This window comes from Nicotiana sylvestris, chromosome 11, assembly GCF_000393655.2.
Source record: "Nicotiana sylvestris chromosome 11, ASM39365v2, whole genome shotgun sequence".
NCBI lineage: Eukaryota > Viridiplantae > Streptophyta > Magnoliopsida > Solanales > Solanaceae > Nicotiana > Nicotiana sylvestris.
In genome coordinates this window covers 106,227,448-106,250,117 of record NC_091067.1, presented here as the reverse complement: position 1 = coordinate 106,250,117, position 22,670 = coordinate 106,227,448, and positions in this window count along the sequence as shown.

Genomic DNA, 22,670 nt, shown 5'->3' with positions numbered 1-22,670 from the left:
GTATATGTTATAGGATTTATTATAAACAATTGTATACTTTGAATCCTATGTGAAAAATCATGGATTTTAAAAATGTAATTATTCTTATAGAAACCAACTTTGGTAAATCCAAAGTAACTACCAGAAGGCCTATTAAATGGGATGAAATAGATTTCCCTAAAGAATGAGTCATAGAGGAAGTTGTTGCACCTCAAAACAGTGGTAATACTGAGGTTACAAAAATAGAACAAACCATATATGGCACTGTTAAGATCAGGTTCAATGAACCAATACAAACTGATAATATCAGTTTATCATCTAGATTCACTAGATCAAACTCCTCATACATTTCTCCGATTGATTATGTGGTAGATTTTCCATCTAGAGCATCCACATCACAAATTAGAGAAAGTAATAGAATAAATGATATTTGCATCGGCAGTAATAATATCGTCAAGATTAATACAGATCTTGAACCAACTGCTTCCGAAATGGATTTTTCAAATGGTGTTAATAATGGGTGAAAACCAAATAGATTTTAGTCCGAGTTCACCGGCAAGAAAAATAATTTTAGAAGAATTTCTTAAACCCAGATGGGCTGTTTTCAGAAAATGGTTTCATGAAAACATGACTCCTGAATTGATACAATTCTTTAGACATGACTTTTATACAGACATTAGCAAGAAAAATAAAATTATTGCTTTTGTTTCATGGTTTATGTCTAAGCATGTTTATAACTATATTTCTGTGCTTGAAAGAGGTTATACGCTCACAAATGGAAATATTGTCAATTCTATTTTTTCACCCCAACAATCTTTTCATATAGGGAAAAGGATAAAATTATGTATTGCACTGCTTTTTCAAAAATATTTGAAAATGAAGTTGCTGCAATAACTGCAAAGAATTTGAATACTATGCTTACTTAGAACGATTATACTAACATGTAATGTGAGTATTCTGGGTGAACAGGTCATTAAAATCCATGAGAAATTGGACAAGCTTATAGTTGAAGTCCAAAAATCCAACAAAAGGATACTAAAGGTAAAAAGAAGATTGCTATTACCAGTATCCAACCACCTCCTGAGGTAAAAGACTTTAAATTAAAAAGTCTGGATGACGTAAGTCTAGAAAATATTGAAGAACTTCTTGTTAAGAAGTTAGGTGAATTTAGAGTTAGTCCTCTAATTTAGAGAAGGCATCTACTAGAAATCTGAAAGTAGATGACGAGATTAATAAAATCTCTGAAAAATATGCTCGAAAACCCTATGAAAGAATGTTTTACTATACTAGGCCAACACCCCAAGATGTTCTGATAAAAGAACAAGATAATGACCATTACCACCAAGGTTATAGTGGGTCAGATATCTATGAATGGAACATAGATGGTCTTGCCGAAAAGCAAATTTATACGATAGTACATAGAATGCTTATGTACAGTACTATCTGTAAAGTTAATAAGAATACAGATAGGGCAATTGCAGAAATGATTATTGCCGGATTTACTGGTCAACTGAAAGGCTAGTGGGATAATTATCTCACCCAAGACCAGCGCTTTCAAATAATGCATGCAACCAAGACTGAAGATGATAAGATTGTTCAAAACTCAGTCTATTCTTTAGTCATGAATATCATTGAACACTTTTCTGTAAGATGGTCTGATAATAGTGAGACCATTAGGACAATGCTCCAGAATTTGAGGTGTAAAACCCTCACATCTTTTAGATGATATAAAGATGTTTTCTTATCCAGAGTGATGGAATTGCCGCCCTTATTTACTGAAAGGATTCGAAAAGTCCTTAGAGGCACATGAATGAGTATTGATTATAATAATTACTCATATGGTAAACTATTTAGTGTATGCACTCAGGAAGGTTTAGCTCTGTGTAATGAGATTAAGCTAAACCAACTAATCAAGAAACATTGTCTCACTGAGAGACAACAATTAGGTGAATTTTGTGAACAATTCGCTATTGATGTACCATCCAGAAGAAAGAAATCCCGTAAAAAGGATTTCAAAAGGAAAAAGGATTTGCTGGAAAAATAACACAAAAAGACCCGAAAAAGAAAGGCTTTTCATAAAGCCAGAAAGGGTTTTATTAAATCAAAAAACCCTCAGGCCTGTTATAAATGTGGTAGAGTAGGCCATTATGCAAGAGATTCCAAGATCAAAGAACTGGATTTAGATGATCATATCAAAGATTCTTTATGTAAGATTCTTCTGAAGTCTTCTCCAGAAATATCTGATACAGATGAAGGAACTCCATCAACAAGTGAATACCTAAGGGTCCTTCATGAAGAAAGTTATACTTCATCTTCTGAAAAAGAGCAAAAGTCCTGTAACAAGGGACAATGCACAAATCATTGTTGTAATATCGACGATGAACTTTTAAATATCTACTCTCAATTTAGGGATTTAAAGTTAATGTTTTGTCTAATGACAATTTGATTGATTTACTAAGGGTTACTAAAGACCCTGAATTAAGGTCCCAGCTAATAGATAAAATTCCTACAAATCCAGAGGTAGGAACAGAGGTGGAAGAAATTCCATCTCAGAAAGGACCTTACACCATGTCTGAAATCAGAAAGATGGTGAAAAATAAGTCCCAGCCTAAAAGGCTTGCTACTATCCAAGATTTAAATACTGAGATAAGTTATCTCAAAAAAGAAATCTCGGAATTAAAAGCTTCAAACGTAGCTTTAGATGAAAGAATTTTCAGATTAGAAAATTCTGAGGGGATTAATACAGATCTCGGTGTTAAGATTACTGATATAGATAATATCCCTAGTTCTTCATAAGAAAAGACTGCTAGTACTTTATTGGCAGTAATGGATTTTCCTGAAGATGAATTTTTAGAAAAATTACAATATTTTATCGCTCAATTGTTTTTAATAAAAATAACTCTTTTAATTGATTACAATTTCAAAAAGAGTTTGTCGCTCTATTTGATAGTGTAGCAGATCTAAATTGTGTAAAAGAAGGGGTTATACCCTCTAGATATTTTCATAAAATCACTCATCGTTTAAAAAATGCTAGTGGTGGTGCAATGGGTATTTCATATAAATTGCCCAAAGCTTATATTTGCCAACAAAACACATGCATTCCTGAGAGTTTTATTTTGGTAAAAGATATTCAACAAGAAGTAATACTTGGAGTCCCATTTTTTATAAAATTAATGCCTTTTTATATTAGGATACAAAGAGTTTTACTTGTACTTATAATGGTAAGAGTATCACTTTTGTCACAACCCGGATTTCCCACCATCGGGTGTCGTGATGGCTCCTACTATCGGAGCTAGGCAAGCCAAATATTTAAAACACCTTTCCTGCTTTCTTTCAAACAATATAATAAACGAGACAAAATTTAAGCGGAAGACTTTAAATCTAAAGCAACTGAAAACCAAAAGTGCGGAAGTTTAATACACATCACTACCCAAGGTCTGGTGTCACTAGCTCACGGACTACTACAGAATGCTACAAACAATGTATGAAAGGAAATACATCATGTTTGTCGGATACAAGATGAACAAACGAAAACATGGAAAGGGGCTTCGGCCTGCGAACGCTAGCTAGGCTACCTCGAGAGTCCCTCGACTGAAAATAGCTCCCAGAAGTCCTACTGCTGTGGTCCGTAAGCTGCTCCCTGATCTGTGCACAAAAATGCACAGAGTGTAGAATCAGCACAACCGACCCCATGTGCTGGTAAGTGCCTGGCCTAACCCCGGCGAAGTAGTGACGAGGCTAAACAGGACCTACCACAATTAACTTGTACAGATATATATACAAGTGCAAGAAAACAATAACAAGATAATACAAGGTAAAACTAGGAGGGGACATGCTATCGGGGAGTAACAGATAAAAATGAAATATCGGAAATAAACAGAAGAAACTCTGGTTCCCATGATATATATATATATATATATATATAGTGGACGGCGTGCCACACGATCCCATAATATCATATATAAGTGGACGACGTGCCACACGATCCCATAATATCATATATAAAAGTGGACGGCGTGCCACACGATCCCATAATATCATATATAAGTGGACGGCATGCCACACGATCCCATAATATCATATAAAAGTGGACAGCGTGCCACACGGTCCCATAATATCATATATAAGTGGACGGCGTGCCACACGATCCCATAGTATCATATATAAGTGGACAGTGTGCCACACGATCCCATATTATAATTCGAAACATCTGATTTTGTAAGGAGAGTCCCATTAGGAGAAATCAACAACATATCACTCTAACCCGGCAAGGGTACAACTAACAACCCAAAATATCCCGACAAGGGAGAGTATATATATCGGTCTACACATCCCGGCAGGGAGTAATCACAACACATTCTCTTTTTAAATCCCTTCTTCCTCAACTAACACATTCATGTTCGAGCTAACGCTCCAAAAGTACACCAATCACAATTTTACCTCAACCGTTCACATTATATGAAACTCATCAAATAAACAAGGAGATTGTGTCACGTTATTCGAATTAAAAGCAATTAAGACTCACGGTCATGATAGACTCCGGTGCATAGATAACCGTCACCGAGCCTATACACCGTACTCCACATTAGCAAGTAGCAAATAACATTCTAATCCTATTCCCTCAAGCCAAATCTAGAACAAACACTTACCTCGAATGCTCCAAACTTAACTCACGCTTCTAGTATAGCTTTAGCTCTTGATTCTACCATCAATCCGCTCGAATCTAGTCATAAGTTACTTAATCACATTAAAAATTACTAACCACTCCCCATGCATGAAAATAAATTTTATAAGGTTTTTCCCAAAATGGTCAAAAACACCCCCCGTACCCACGTGGTCGAAACTTGAGGTTCGGACCAAAACCCGGTTACCCATTCTCCCACAAATCCAAATATATGATTTGTTTTGAAATTGGACCTCAAATTGAGGTCCAACTTCTCAATTTGTAGAAAACCTATGTTCTATCCAAAACACCCAATTTCCCCCATGAAAATCTTTGATTTGAAATTGAAATCATGTTAAAAGATGTCAAGGAATAAAGAAATTAAGTTAGAAATCACTTACCAATCGTTTTGGAGAAGAAAATTTGTTTGAAAAATTGCCTCTTAGGTTTTGGGTTTTTGAAAAGTGGATAAAATGACTGAAAATCCCGAATTTATATATATATGTTGGGGGCTGGCGCGGACCGCGCAGAAATGCACCGCGGCCACATGGCTGCTAGCGTGGACCGCGCGGAAATGTACCGTGGCCGTGCCGAGGGAGGGAAGAAGTGGGCTCTCTGAACCCACCCAGCGCGGACCGCACTGATTTGGTGCGCGGCCGCGCTGGTCGACCTGGCTATCGACCCTATGAACCCCCACCACGCGGACCGCACAGAAAAGCACAGCGGCCGCGTGGCTGCCAGCGCGGACCACGCGGAAATGGCCGCGCTGGACCTGCAACACCTGAACCTGCATTTTTTTTAAGTCTAAGACCTCCCGGGCCCCACTCAAAACTCACTCGAGCCCTCGGGGCTCCAAATCAAACACATATATGATCTTAAAAACATCTACGGTCTCATTTGTGCGATCAAATCGACAAAATAACATCATATACATAGAATCAAGCCTCAAAACACATGATTTTCTTTCAACTTTCATAAAACTCAAATTCCTCATTTTAAGTCCGAAACATGTCATATGATGTCCGTTTTTAGCCAAACTTTACAGATAGTGCTTAAAACATATTTAAGACTCGTACCGGGCGTCGAAACCAAAATATGAGCCCGATACCACAGTTTTCTGATCTATTTCCTTCTTTATTTTCCTTAATTAATTTCAGAAAACAATTTCACACAAAATTTCATTTCTCGGGCTTGGGACCTCGGAATTTAATTCCGAGCACACTCCCAAGTCCCATATTTTTCTACGGACCCTCCGGGACTATCGAATCACAGGTCCGGGTCCGTTTACCCAAAATATTGACCGAAGTCAATATTATGCATATTAATATCAAAATCCATCAAATATTTCACATAATTCACATATCCTAACATAAAAACTTTCTGGCTACGTGCCCGAACTACGCACGTAAAACGAGGCAACTAAAAGCGAGGTTTTCAAGGCCTCGGAAGCGCGGAACAAGGAAGAACTACGGTGATGACCCTTTGGGTCGTCACATTCTCCACCTCTAAAACAACCGTTCATACTCGAACGGACAAAAGAAAGAAGTACCTGAGTTGGGAAATAGATGAGGATAATGGCCCCGCATATCGGACTCGGACTCCGAGGTCAATGCCTCAGGAGGCTGACCTCTCCACTAAACAGGCACCGAAGGAAAACTCTTCGACCTCAACTGTCGAACCTGCCGGTCTAGAATAGCCACCGGCTCCTCCTCATATGACATATCCTTGTCCAATTGGACAGTGCTGAAATCTAACACGTGCGATGGATCTCCGCGATACTTCCGGAGCATAGATACATGAAACACGGGATACACAGCTGACAAGCTAGGTGGCAAGGCAAGTCTATAAGCCACCTCTCCCACACGATCAAGAATCTCAAATGGACCGATGAACCTTGGGCTGAGCTTGCCCTTCTTCCCAAATCTCATCACGCCCTTCATAGGCGATACACGGAGCAATACCCGCTCCCCAGCCGTGAAAGCAACATCTCTGACCTTGCGGTCTGCATAACTCTTTTGCCTGGACTGAGCTGTACGAAGTCTATCCCGAATAATCCTGACCTTGTCCAAGGCCTCCTGAACCAGATCCGTACGCAATAATCGAGCCTCTCCAAGCTCAAACCATCCAACCGGAGACCGACATCGCCTACCATACAACGCCTCATACGAAGCCATCTGAATGCTGGACTGGTAGCTGTTGTTGTAGGCGAACTCTGCTAAAGGCAAAAACTAGTCTCACGAGCCTCCAAAATCAATGACATAGGCTCGGAGCATGTCCTCAAGAATCTGAATAGTCCTCTCGGACTGACCGTCCGTCTGGGGATGAAATGTTGTACTCAACTCAACCTGGGTGCCCAACTCTCGCTGAACCGCTCTCCAGAAATGCGAGGTAAACTGCGTACCCCGATCCAAAATGATAGATAGCGGCACCCCATGAAGGCGAACAATCTCCCTGATATAAATCTCGGCTAACCTTTCAGACGAATAGGTGGCTGCAACAGGAACAAAATGCGCTAATTTGGTCAGCCTATCAACAATGACCCAAACTGCATCAAACTTCTTCCGAGTCATCGGAAGCCTAGTAACGAAATCCATCGTAATCCTCACCCACTTCCACTCGGGAAGTGCAATCCTTGGGAAGTCCCACTTAACCTGCTGACAATTCAAACACCGAGCCACATGCGCAATGATGTCTTTCTTCATCTTGAACCACCAATAGTGCTGCCTCAAATCCTGATACATCTTCACGGCGCCTGGGTGAATAGAATACCGAGAATTGTGGGCCTCCGCTAAGATCAACTCTCGAATCCCATCAACATTGGGCACACAAACTCGCCCCTACAATCTTAATACGTCATCATCATCTAAGGTTACTTTCTTGGCACCTCCACACTGCATCGTGTCTCTCAAGACACACAAACGGGGATCATCGAATTGCCGATCACGGATACGCTCCAATAACGAAGAGCGAGCGACCGTGCAAGCTAATACTCGACTAGGCTCAGAAATGTCCAACCTCACAAACTGATTGGCCAAAGCCTGAACATCCAAAGCAAGCGGTCTCTCACCGACCGAAATATAAGCAAGACTGCCCATACTGGCTGACTTCCTACTCAAGGCATCGGCCACCACATTGGCCTTTCCCAGGTGATATAAGATAGAGATGTCATAATCTTTCAACAATTCCAACCACCTCCTCTGCCTCAAATTCAACTCCTTTTCCTTGAACAAATACTGAAGACTCCTATGATCCGTGAACACCTCACACGCCACACCATACAGATAGTGCCTCCAAATCTTCAATGCGTGAACAATGGCTACCAACTCCAAATCATGCACTAGATAGTTCTTCTCATGAACCTTTAACTGCCTCGAAGCATAGGCAATGACCTTGCCATCCTGCATCAACACTGCACCAAGTCCAATACGAGATGCATCACAATAGACTGTATAGGGCCCTGAACTTGTGGGCAAAACCAACACCGGTGCCGTGGTCAGAGTTGCCTTGAGCCTCTGAAAGCTAACCTTACACTCATCTTACCATCTGAACTGGGCACCTTTCTGGGTCAATCTGGTCATAAGGGCTGCAATGGATGAAAACTCCTCCACAAACCGACGGTAGTAACCTGCTAACCCCAGGAAACTCCAAATCTCCGTAGCTGAAGCTGGTCGAGGCTAGTTCTTGACTGCCTCTATCTTCTTCGCGTATACCTGAATACCTGCTGTTGATACGACGTGACCCAGGAATGCGACCGAACTCAGCCAAAACTCGCACTTCGAGAACTTAGCATACAACTGAATACCCTTCAGGGTCTGAAGAACCGCGCTGAGGTGCTGCTCATGCTCCTCCTGACTGCGGGAGTATATAAGAATATCGTCAATGAAGACTATCACGAACAAGTCTAAATAAGGTATGAACACTCGGTTCATCAACTCCGTGAACTCTGCTGGGGCATTAGTCAATCCAAATGACATGACCAAAAACTCATAGTGCCCATACCGAGTGCGAAATGCTGTCTTAGGGACATCAGACGCCCTAATCCTCAGCTGGTGGTAGCCAGATCTCAAATCTATCTTTGAAAACACCCTCGCACCCTGAAGCTGGTCGAATAAATCGTAGATCCTCGGCAGTGGGTACTTGTTCTTAATCGTCACATTGTTCAATTGCCGGTAATCAATGCACATCTTCATCGAACCATCCTTTTTCTTCACAAATAGCACCGGTGCGCCCCAAGGAGAAACATTGGGTCTAATGAAACCCTTATCAAGCAAATCCTGAAGCTGACCCTTTAACTCTTTCAATTCTGGCGGCGCCATACGATACGGCAGAATGGAAATGGGCTGAGTGCCCAGAGCAAGATCAATACAAAAATCAATATCCATGTCGAGCGGCATGACCGGCAGGTCTGAAGGGAAGACCTCGAGAAACTCCCGAACAATAGGAACAGAATCAATAGACGGGACCTCAACGCTGGAGTCGCGAACATAAGCCAGATAAGCTAGACACCCCTTCTCGACCATGCGTCGAGCCTTCACATAAGAAATAACGCTGCAAGAAGAATGACCAGGAGTCCTTCTCCATTCTAAACGGGGCAAATCCGGTAAGGCTAAGGTCACGGTCTTGGCATGACAATCCAAGATCGTATGATACGGGGACTACCAATCCATCCCTAATATGACGTCGAAATCCACCATATCCAAGAGCAACAAGTCAACACGGGTCTCAAGACCCCTGAATACCACAACACATGAACGATAAACCCGGTCCACCACTATAGAATTCCCCACTAGCGTAGACACATATACAGGAATACTCAAGGCCTCACTAGGCATAACTAAATAGGGTGCAAAATAGGACGACACATATGAATACATAGATCCGGGATCAAATAGCACAGAAGCATCCCTATCACAGACCAGAATAGTACCTGTCATCACAACATCTGATGACTTAGCCTCTGACCTGGCTGGCAAGGCATAACAACGGGGCTGGGCCCCACCTCCCTGAATCTGCTGCTGGCTAACCCCTACCTCTAGCGGTCTTAGCTCCACATCTAAGACCTCTACCTCCACCTCTATGTCCTCTACCCCCGCCTCTAGCTGGCTGGGCAGGCTGTGGGGCAATTGGTGCCTGGATCATCGGGCGAGGACCCTGCTTCTGCGAGCTACTGGAAGCTCGAGGGCAATATCTGGCAATGTGACTCACATCGCCGCAAGTATAACAAGCCATCGGCTATTGAGAGTAATGAAGTGGTGGTGCACTGATAGGTGCTGATGGGGAACTGAAGAGCTGCTGGTCAGAATACTGTGGCTGAGAACCACGACCACCTGGTGTACCATGAAAAGCCTGGAGAGCTGACTGAAAGGGCCTCGAAGGATGGCCTCTACTATAAAAATCCCTACCTCCAGACGAGGTACCACTGAATCTACCAGAATAACGTGGCCTCTTATCAGACCCATGACCACTTCCCTGAGCAAGTGCCATCTCTATCCGGCGGGCACCATCTGCCGCCTCCTAAAATGAAATCTCACTACCGGCACTCATGGCCATCTGAACATGGATCGGCTGGGCCAACCCATCAATAAACCTCCACACCTTCTCTCTATCGGTGGGGAGTATCACAATGGCATGACGAGCAAGATCAATGAACCGGGTCTCATACTGGGTGACCGTCTTAGGACCCTGCTGGAGATGCTCAAACTGCATGCGAATAGCATCTCGCTAAGTAACTGGAAGAAACGTCCCCAGAAATAACTCTGAAAATTGATCCCAGGTCAATGATGACGACCCTGCTGGACTGGCTAAACAGAAATCCCTCCACCAAGTCTTGGCGGATCCTGCCAGGCAAAAAGTGGCGAAGTCGACCCTATTGGTCTCTACAATGCCCATAGTCCGTAGAACCTCATGATGGCTTAATATGAAATCCTGAGCATCCTCTGAGGGGATGCCACTATATATGTGTGAAGAGCTTGGTGAAACGATCAAGCCTCCACAAAGCATCCACGGACATAGCCGCACCATCGCTGGACTGATCCGCAATACCTGGCTGGGCTGCCACAGCTTGCTGAACTGCCACGGCTGGCTGAACTGCTGGAACCTGAGCCTGAGGAGCTACCGACTCTGGAGTACGAGTATCGGGAGTCTGAACTCCTCCCCTAGCCTGAGATGTGGCTGGAGCTATGGGAAGCAAACCCGCTCTAGAAATTCCCTCGATAAAGCCTACCAATCGGACCAAAGCATCCTGAAGCACTCAAGTGGCTATGAAACCCTCTAGGACCTAAGCTGGGCCCACCGGAGCTGCTGGAGATGGGACCCCTTCGTCGTAGTCCACATGAGGCTCCACCTCTAGGACTGCCGCTCGGGGCTGAGCTCTACCCCGGCCTCGGCCTCGCCCCCTGCCCCTAATAGGAGCTGCTGCTGGGGGCTCGGGCTGCTGCGCGGTAGAAGAAGAAGCACGTGTCCTCGCTATCTGTGAAAGAACAGAGTGGAAAGACAATCAATACTTGAGAAACAGAATCGCACGACAAGAATGAACAAGGTGAAGTTTTCCTAACTCAGTAGCCTCTGCGGGATAAATAAAGGCGTCGCCGTACCGATCCCTCAGATTCTACCGAGCTGTCCGTGAGTTGTGAGACCTAAGTAACCCAGGGCTCTGATACCAACTTGTCACGACCCGGATTTCCCACCATCGGGTGTCGTGATGGCGCCTACTATCGGAGCTAGGCAAGCCAAATATTTAAAACACCTTTCCTGCTTTCTTTCAAACAATATAATAAACGAGACAAAATTTAAGCGGAAGACTTTAAATCTAAAGCAACTGAAAACCAAAAGTGCGGATGTTTAAAACACATCACTACCTAAGGTCTGGTGTCACTAGCTCACGGACTACTACAGAATGCTACAAACAATGTCTGAAAGGAAATACATCATGTTTGTCGGATACAAGATGAACAAATGAAAACATGGAAAGGGGCTTCGGCCTGCGAACGCCAGCAAGTCTACCTAGAGAGTCCCTCGACTGAAAATAGCTCCCAGAAGTCCTACTGCTATGGTCCGTAAGCTGCTCTCTGATCTGTGCACAAAAATGCACAGAGTGTAGCATCAGCACAACCGACCCCATATGCTGGTAAGTGCCTGGCCTAACCCCGGCGAAGTAGTGACGAGGCTAAACAGGACCTACCACAATTAACTTGTACATATATATATACAAGTGCAAGCAAACAATAACAAGATAATACAAGGTAAAGCTAGGAGGGGACATGCTATCGGGGAGTAACAGATAAAAATGAAATATTTGAAATAAATAGAAGAAACTCCAGTTCCCATGATATATATATATATATATATATATATATAGTGGACAACGTGCCACACGATCCCATATTATCACATATAAGTGGACGGCGTGCCACACGATCCCATAATATCATATATAAAAGTGGACGGCGTTCCACACGATCCCATAATATCATATATAAGTGGACGGCGTGCCACACGATCCCATAGTATCATATATAAGTGGACGGCGTGCCACACGATCCCATAATATAATTCGAAACATCTGATTTTGTAAGGAGAGTCCCATTAGGAGAAATCAACAACATAGCACTCTAACCCGGCAAGGGTACAACTAACAACCCAAAATATCCCGACAAGGGAGAGTATATATATCGGTCTACACATCCCGACAGGGAGTAATCACAACACATTCTCTTTTTAAGTCCCTTCTTCCTTAACTAACACATTAATGTTCGAGCTAACCCTCCAAAAGTACACCAATCACAATTTTACCTCAACCATTCACATTATATGAAACTCATCAAATAAACAAGGAGATTGTGTCACGTTATTCGAATTAAAAGCAATTTAGACTCACGGTCATGCTAGACTCCGATGCATAGATAACTGTCACCATGCCTATACACCGTACTCCACATTGGCAAGTAGCAAATAACATCCTAATCCAATTCCCTCAAGCCAAAACTAGAACAAACACTTACCTCGAATGCTCCAAACTCAACTCATGCTTCTAGTATAGCTTTACCTCTTGATTCCACTACCAATCAGCTCGAATCTAGTCATAAGTTACTTAATCACATTAATAATTACTAAATGAACCACTCCCCATGCATGAAAAATAAATTTTACAAGTTTTTTCCCAAAATGGTCAAAAACACCCCCTGGACCCACGTGGTCAAAACTCGAGGTTCAGACCAAAACCCGGTTACCCATTCTCCCACGAATCCAAATATATGATTTGTTTTGAAATCGGACCTCAAAATGAGGTCCAACTTCTCAATTTGTAAAAAAACCTAGTTTCTATCCAAAACACCTAATTTCCCCCATGAAAATCTTTTATTTGAATTTGAAATCATGTTAAAAGATGTCAAGGAATAAATAAATTAAGTTAGAAATCACTTACCAATCGTTTTGGAGAAGATAAGTTGTTTGGAAAATTGCCTCTTAGGTTTTGGGTTTTTGAAAAGTGGATAAAATGACTGAAAATCCCGAATTTATATATATATGCTGGGGGCTGGCGCGGACGGCGCAAAAAAATACACCGCGGCCGTGTGGCTGCCAGCGCGGACCGCACTGATTTGGTGCGAGGCCGCGCTGGTCGACCTGGCTACCGACCCTCTGAACCCCCACCATGCGAACCGTACAGAAAAGCACTGCGGCCGTGTGGCTGCAAGCGCGGACCGCGCAGAAATGGCCGCGGCCGCGCCGGGCCTGCAACACCTGAACCTGCATTTTTTTTAAGTCTAAGACCTCCCGGGCCCTACTCAAAACTCACCCGAGCCCTCGGGGATTCAAACCAAACACACATATGATCTTAAAAACATCTTACGGTCTCATTTGTGCGATCAAATCGCCAAAATAACATCATATACATAGAATCAAGCCTCAAAACACATGATTTTCTTTCAACTTTCATAAAACTCAAATTCCCCAATTTAAGTCCAAAACATGTCATATGACGTCCGTTTTTAGCCAAACTTTACAGATAGTGCTTAAAACATATTTAAGACTCGTACCAGGCATCGGAACCAAAATACGAGCCCGATACCACAGTTTTCTGATCAATTTCCTTCTTCATTTTCCATAATTAATTTCAGAAAACAATTTCACACAAAATTTCATTTCTCGGGCTTGGGACCTCGGAATTTAATTCCGAGCACACGCCCAAGTCCCATATTTTTCTACGGACCCTCCGGGACCGTCGAATCATAGGTCCGGGTCCGTTTACCCAAAATATTGACCGAAGTCAATATTATGCATATTAATATCAAAATTCATCAAAATTTTCACCTAATTCACATATCCTAACATAAAAACTTTCCGGCTACGCGCCCGAACTGTGCACGCAAGACGAGGCAACTAAAAGTGAGGTTTTCAAGGCCTTGGAAGCGCATAACAAGGAATAACTACGGTGATGACCCTTTGGTTCGTCACAACTTTTGAGTTTATAACTAAGCCAGTTCAAAGATTTTTGAATGAGACTATTTCTAATAATATTTCTTCAAAAGTCAATAAAATTGAATTTTTGAAAAATGAGATTTGTTCCATTACTATAGAACATGATTTAAATAATCCCAAGCTAGTAGAAAAGATTAATTTTCTCAAAAATCAATTTGCTGCTTCTATATGTGGTGACCTTCCGAATCAGTTTTGGAATAGAAAGAAGTATATTATAAGTCTTCCTTATGAAGAAGACTTTTCTGAAGATAATATCCCTACAAAGGCTCGACCTTGTCAAATGAACTCCGATTATTTGGAGTTATGCAAGAAGGAAATTGATTCCTTAAAGTAGAAGGGTTTAATTAGACCTTCAAAGTCCAAATGGTCTTGTACTGCTTTTTATGTTAATAAGCATGCGGAACAGGAACGAGGAGTTCCTAGATTAGTTATAAATTATAAACCCCTTAATAAGGTGTTAAAATGGATTAGATACCCTATCCCCAATAAAAAGAATTTACTAGATAGACTTCATGATGCCATTATATTTTCAAAATTTGATTTAAAATCAGGTTATTGGCAGATTTAGATATCTGAATCAGATAGATACAAAACTGCTTTTAATGTGCCAATGGGCCAATATGAATGGAATGTTATGCCCTTTGGTTTGAAAAATGCCCCCTCTGAATTTCAAAAAAATTTGAATGATATTTTCCTTATACGGATTTCATAATTGTTTGTATTGATGATATTCTAGTATTTTCAAAAAATATAGAATCTCATTTCAATATCTTGATCTATTTAAAAAGATTATTATACAAAATGGTTTAGTTATATCAAAACCAAAGATGATGATTTTCCAAACTTCTATTAGATATTTGGATCATAACATTGAAAAGGTTAGAATAATTCCCATTAATAGAAGTATTGAGTTTGCCTCTAAGTTTACTGATATTATTACTGATAAAACTCATCTTCAGAGATTTTTAGGAAGGTTAAATTATATCTCACCTTTTATAAAGGATCTGGCTAAGGATACTGCTCTTCTTTATGAAAGATTAAATAAGAATCCTAAGTCTTGGACTGACAGTCATACTGAAGCAGTCAAGAGAATTAAACAAAAGGTTAATAACCTTACCTTTTTAACTCTCACCAATCCTAGTTGGGCAGTTGTAGAAGCAGATACCTCTGATATTGGTTATGGAGGAATATTGAAACAATGTTCTCCAATAGATAAACAAGAATATCTTGTTCAGTTTTATTCTGGTAAGTGGAATAGTTCCCAGAAGAATTATGCAACTCTAGCTAAGGAAATCCTTACTATTATCCAATGTGTTATAAAATTTCAGATTGATTTATATAATCAATTTTTTTTTATTAAAACTGATTGCCAAGCTGCAAAGTTTATCTTTAATAAAGATTTTAAACATGATGTATCTAAATAAATATTTGCAAGGTGGCAAGCTTTATTAGCCCCTTTTGATTTTGAGATAATATATAAAAAAGGGTCTGATATACCCTTCCTGACTTTCTTACAAGAGAATATCTGAACTCATAATTCTTTATTTTATTCTACAAATTATAAGGCCTACATATAGACCTCCTCGAGGAAGAGGACGAGGAAGGGCTTCTGTTGAAAATAGGGGGAATAATATTCTCGCACAAATAGGAAGCCAAAAATTAATTGTTGCTAATATAGCAGAAGGTAATACCAATAATCCTTTATATAAGGAATTCATGGATTTTATACAATCCAAGAAAAGTGAGGGTACATCATCTAATGTACCGACCTATTCCTCAGTTATTTTAGAGGATAGCAATGAAAACCTTGAGGTTTATAACCGAAAGGATACAAAAGAGTTAATTATTCTTTTGGAACAATCCGACCTTAAATGGAAGGAAAACCCATGGCAATTAATGACCAGATACTTTGATTCAGCGTCATACGCTACTCCTTCTTATAAATACAGGATGCACTATGAGATTATACTCTCAAAAACAGGATCAACTGAAATTCAGCATTTTTATCCTGCCAATACCAAGAAAACTTATAGTTTTTCAAAAATTATTAACAAAAAGGTTATACCTGCAGATGAATGGGGTATGAGTACCCTTAAGGATCGAGAATATACTAATCTTGATCAGAAAGTCTCAGTTAAATTTAATTATTGGGACTATGTTGAAAATTTTAATAAAACTTTCCTCTATGAGAATCCTAATAGGAAACACTCATGGTTTATTAAGCTATGTTCTAATATGAACAGTCAGCAAATTCCAAATTGGTTCTTTAAATGGTGGAAATCATATGGTCCATCATTAGAAATACTTCCTCCTCTATTTAAGAGTTTATATACTCAATGGGTAGATATATCTCCCAATATTATTTCATTACAAAAAGATAATATCTTTTACGATGAAATTGCCGCCATGTATTTTTTCATAGAATTTTCTATCCCTTGGATTATGAAATGGGATGTAAAAGTTGGTTATACAAACGAATGAGTTCCTTGCCTCCAAAGAATTGTTTATAACAAATTCTGGACAAAGTTAGTACAAACGATCCAGCAGGGAAAATTATTTGGGGAAGAATTGATTCAACAAATCAAAGACTGTCACGACCCAATTCCCGAACCAAGTCGTGATGTCGCCTCTCGTGAAGACAAGGCCAGCCAGACCAAAATGGGACACCTCTTTAAGCAGTTAATTATCATAAACAGTAATAAACATAATATAATATCCAAATGTTGTGAAAACTTTAACGATAACAACAGTGGAAACCATCCCGACACAGCCCAAACCGGGGTGTCACAAGTCATGAGCTACTACAGAATCTACTATAGGTCTACAAAGTACGGAATTAGATACAACAGTCTGAAGAAAACATAAATGATTGAGGATACGAGGGACAAGGGGCTACGGACGTCAACAGCTACCTCGTAACTCCAAATCACTGCTTAGCCTGGATGGAATCAGCGCTCAGGTGCGAACTCTGTTATACCTGAATCTGCACACACGATGCAGGGAGTAATGTGACTACTCAGACTCAGCGAGTAATAATTATAAATAATGGCTGAAAGTATGAAAACACGTAAAGGCACAAAGTAATACATATAAAGCAGTAAAAATTACTTAAAGCAGTAAATAAGTGAAGAAATCAAATGATATTCCTTTTTAAAATAGGTAATTTAACAGGTAAATAACAAGTGGAAATCCGCCCCTCGGGCACAGTATCAATCGCTCAGTATAGTATCAGCCCCTCGGGCTCACTCTCAGAATTGTATCAGCCCCTCGGGCCCACTCTCATAATAGTATCATCCCCTCGGGCTACCTCACAATCACTCATATCACCCCCTCGAGCATAGCATCAATCACTCAGAACAATGGGTACCCGCGCTCACTATGGTATGCAGACTCCGGAGGGGCCCCTTACGACCCAAACGCTATATCAAGCCACCTCGTGGCATCATCACTCGGCACTCGGCCTCACATCACTCAAGACACCTCGTGGCATATAGAGTATCTCAGTCCCTCGGCCTCGTATCACTCAACATATCCTCACATATGGCCCTCGGCCTCACTCAGTCCAAAATCATCACAAGCCCCTTGGGCATTAGTAAAACAGTAGTTCTCAGCCCAAAACATGATGTAGAAATATCATTTAAGTTTCAAATCTGAGTAAAAGTGGCTGAGTTTGTAAAACAGTAGATATCAATAGGACTGAGTTCAATAATAAGTCAAGCAGTGAGGAAACAATGATAAAAATCCCCGAAGGGTTCAAATAGTTGGCACGAAGCCCAAATATGGCAATAAGCCCAAATCATGATGATAACAATTGAATTTCAGTCAAATATTTGGTAAAATCATCAATCGGGATGGACCAAGTCACAATCTCCAGTAGTGAAAGACCCCACGCTCATCATCTATCGTATATCTTGCCTCAATAAAGCACTACGATGTGCAATCCGGGGTTTCAAACCCTCAGGACATCATTTACAACCATTACTCACCTCGAACTGGCTAATTCTCTAGCTCGCGATGCCTTTGCCCCTCGAATTGGCCTCCACGCGCGTCAAATCTATCCAAAATCAGAACAAATACGTCACAATATGCTAAGGGAACAAAGCCCAAGCGAAAACATTCGAAAAATATCAAAAATCTTGAAATTAGCAAAATCCGAGCCCCGAGCCCACATCTCAGAATCGGGTAAAATTTACATTATCAGAATCCTCATACCCTCACGAGTCTAACCATACCAAAATTATCCAATTCTGATACCATTTGGTCCTTCAAATCATCATTTTACATTTTTCAAAGGTTTAACAATTTTCTTCCCAAATTCCATCTCAAATCACGAATTAAATGATAAATTCAGTGATAGATTCATGTATTCTAGCTATATCTAAGTTAAAATCACTTACCCCGATGAATTTCTTGAAAAACCTTCGAAAAATTGCCAAAATCCGAGCTCTCTAGGTTAAAATATTAAATAAAACCCAAGACCTCGTATTTATAGGTACCCCTCAGGTTTTAGCTACCGCGGGCTGCACCAAAATGACCGCGGCCGCGCCCGGCTTTGTGCGGTCCGCACGATGCCTACCACGCCCGCACCCGCTTTTGTGCGGTCCGCGCGATGCCTACCGCGGACGCGCCCACTCTTGTGTGGTTCGCACGATGCCTACCGCGGCAGCGCCCGCTCTTGTGTGGTCCGCATAGAACTCAAAGCGGGCGCACTTATTTTTGTGCAGACCGCGTGAGTGAGTTCTGGGGCTTGCAACCCCTGTAGACCTGCTACAACTATGACTTTTGCACTAAAACATCCCGGAACCTACCCGGAACTCCCAGAACTTTGAACCAATTGCACTAACACATCCCATGACATCGTTCAAACTTGCTCAAAACTTCGGAACGCTCACAACAACATCAAATCTCCAATTTAACATAGGATTCAAGCCTAAGAACTCCAAGAACTCTTAAATTATGCTTTCGATCAAAAGATCTATCAAATCTCGTCCGAATGGCCTGAAATTTTGCACACACATCCCAAATTACACAATGAAGCTACTGCAACTCTCGGAATTCTATTCCGACCCATATATCAAAATCTCGCCTATCAACCGGAATTTGCCGAAATATCAATTTCGCCAATTCAAGCCTATGTCTTCTCTACAACTCCAAAACCCATTCTGATCGCGCTCCTAGGTCACAAATCACCTTGCGAAGCTAACCGAACCATCAGAACTCACTTCTGAGCCTTTTAACACATAAGTCAACACCCGGTTGAGTTTTCCAACTTAAGCCTTCTTAAAAGAGACTAAGTGTCTCATTTCTTACCAAATCCTCTCCGAACTCGAACTAATAAACTCAATCACATAAAACATGGATAATGAAGCGTAAAGAAACTGAAATGGGGGAAACGGAGAGGTAACTCATGAGATGACTGGCCGGGTCGTCACATCCTCCCCAACTTAAACAAACGTTCGTCCTCGAATGAGTCAAGAAACATACCTGAAGCATCAAACAGATGAGGATATCTGCTCTGTATCTCCCGCTCGGTCTCCCAGGTAGCCTCCTCCATGGGCCGACCTCTCTACTGCACTTTCACTGAAGTTATATCCTTTGACCTCAACTTTCGAACGTGGCGACCCAAAATAGCTACTGGCTCCACATCAAAGGTCAAATCATTATCCAATTGAACCGTGATGAAGTCCAAAACATGAGACGGATCCCCAATATACTTCCGGAGCATAGAAACATGAAATACCGGATGCACACTCGATAGGCTAGGTGGCAAAGCAAGATCATAAGCCACCTCCCCAATCCTCCGAAGCACCTCAAAAGGCCCAAGGAACCGAGGACTCAACTTGCCTTTATTCCCAAACCTCATAACACCCTTCATGGGCGAAACCTTTAGCAAGACCTTCTCACCGACCATGTAGGACACATCTCGAACCTTCCGGTCTGCATAACTCTTCTGACGCGACTGCGTTGTACGAAGCCTCTCCTAAATCACCTTCACCTTCTCTAAGGCATCCTGAACCAAATCTGTCCCTAATAGTCTAGCCTCGCCGGGCTCGAACCAACCAACTGGAGATCTACACCGCCTCCCGTACAAAGCCTCATATGGAGCCATCTGAATACTCGACTGGTAGCTGTTGTTGTAAGCAAACTCTGCAAGTGGTAGAAACTTATCCCATGAACCTCCAAAGTCAATAACACAAGCACGCAACATGTCCTCCAATATCTGAATAGTACGCTCAGACTGTCTGTCCGTCTGAGGATGAAACACTGTGCTCAACTCTACCTGAGTACCCAACTCTCTCTGCACGGCTCTCCAAAACTGCGAAGTAAACTGAGTACCTCTATCTGAGATGATGGAGACCGGAACACCATGCAACCGAACAATCTCCCGGATATAGCTCACTGCCAACCGCTCTGAAGAATAGGTAGTACACACAGGGATGAAGTGCGCAGACTGGTCAACTGATCCACAATCACCCAAATAGCATTGAACTTCTTCAAAGTCCGAGGAAGACCACTCACAAAATCCATGGTGACCCTCTCCCACTTCCACTCGGGAATAACCATCTGCTGAAGCAAGCCACCCGGTCTCTGAATGATCATATTTCACATGCTGACAATTGAGACACCGAGCTACAAATCCCACAATATCTTTCTTCATTCTTCTCCACCAATAGTACTGCCTCAAATCCTGATACATCTTCGCGACACCCGGATGAATGGAATATCGTGAGTTATGGGCCTCCTCCAGAATCAAATCTCTAAGCCCATCCACATTGGGCACACAAATCCGGCGCTGCATCCTCAACACACTATCATCACCGACGGTCACATCTCTGGCATCATCATGCTGGACTCTGTCCTTAAGGACAAGCAAATGCGAATCATCATACTGGCGCTTTCTAATACGATCATATAAGGGAGACCGAGAAACCACACATGCCAACACCTGACTGGGCTCCGAAATAGCCAATCTAACAAACCGATTGGACAAGGCCTGAACATCAACTGCAAGGGGTCTCTCCCTAACTGGAATATATGCCAAACTCCCCATACTCACTGCCTTTTGGCTCAATGCATCGGCCACCATGTTGGCCTTTCCTGGATGGTACAAAATAGTGATATCATAATCCTTAAGCAAATCCAACCATCTCCGCTGCCTCAAATTAAGATCTTTTTGCTTGAACAAATGCTGAAGACTGTAATGATCAGTGAACACCTCACAAGATACGCCATAGAAGTAATGCCTCCAAATCTTCAATACATGAACTATGGCAGCCAACTCCAAATCATGAACGGGGTAGTTCTTCTCATGGGGCTTCAACTGACGAGAAGCATAAGCAATAACTCTACCCTCCTACATCAACACACAACCAATCCCAACTCTCGAAGCATCACAATACACAGTATATGAACCTGAAGTTGATGGCAAAACCAACACTGGAGCTGTGGTCAAGACTGTCTTGAGCTTCTGAAAGCTCTCCTCACACTCGTCCGACCATACAATGGAGCACCCTTCTGAGTAAACTTAATCAAGGGCGATGCAATGGATGAAAATCCCTGAACAAACCGGCGATAATAACCTGCCAACCCAAGAAAGCTACGAATATCTGTGGCTGAGGACGGTCTAGGCCAACTCTGAACAACCTCTATCTTCTTTGGGTCAACCTGAATACCCTCACTGGACACCACGTGTCCCAAGAAAGCCACTGTACTCAGCCAAAAATTACACTTGGAGAACTTTGCATAAAGCTTCTCCTCCCTCAATCTCTGCAACACAACTCTCAAATGCTCCGCGTGCTCTTCCTGACTACGCGAGTACACTAGGATATCATCAATGAATACTATCACGAACGAATCAAGATAAGGCCAAAACACACTGTTCATCAAATGCATGAATGTTGTTGGGGCATTGGTTAGCCCGAAAGACATAACAAGAAACTCATAATGACCATATCTGGTCCTGAAAGTAGTCTTAAGAATATCTGAATCCCTGATCTTCAACTGGTGATAACCTGAACGGAGACCAATCTTGGAGAATACCCTCGCTCCCTGAAGCTGATCAAATAAATCATCAATGCGAGGCAAAGGATACTTGTTCTTAATTGTTACTTTGTTTAATTTCCTATAATCAATGCACATTCTCATCGTGCCATCTTTCTTCTTCACAAATAAAACCGGTGCACCCCAAGGGGACACACTAGGCCGAATGAACCCCTTATCTAGGAGTTCCTGAAGCTGTTCTTTCAATTCTTTCAACTCTGCTGGTGCCATACGATATGGCGGAATAGAAATGGGCTGAGTGCCTGGCACCATGTCAATACCAAAATCAATGTCCCTGTCCGGTGGCATGCCCGACAGGTCTACAGGAAACACATCGGGAAATCCCTCACAACTGGGACAAAATCGATACTAGGAGTCTCAGCTCCAACATCCCTTACAAATGCTAGATATGAAAGGCAACCCTTCCCAACCATATGCTGGGCCTTCAAGAAAGAGATCACTCTACTAGGGATATAATCAATCATACCACGCCACTCGATCCGCGATACAC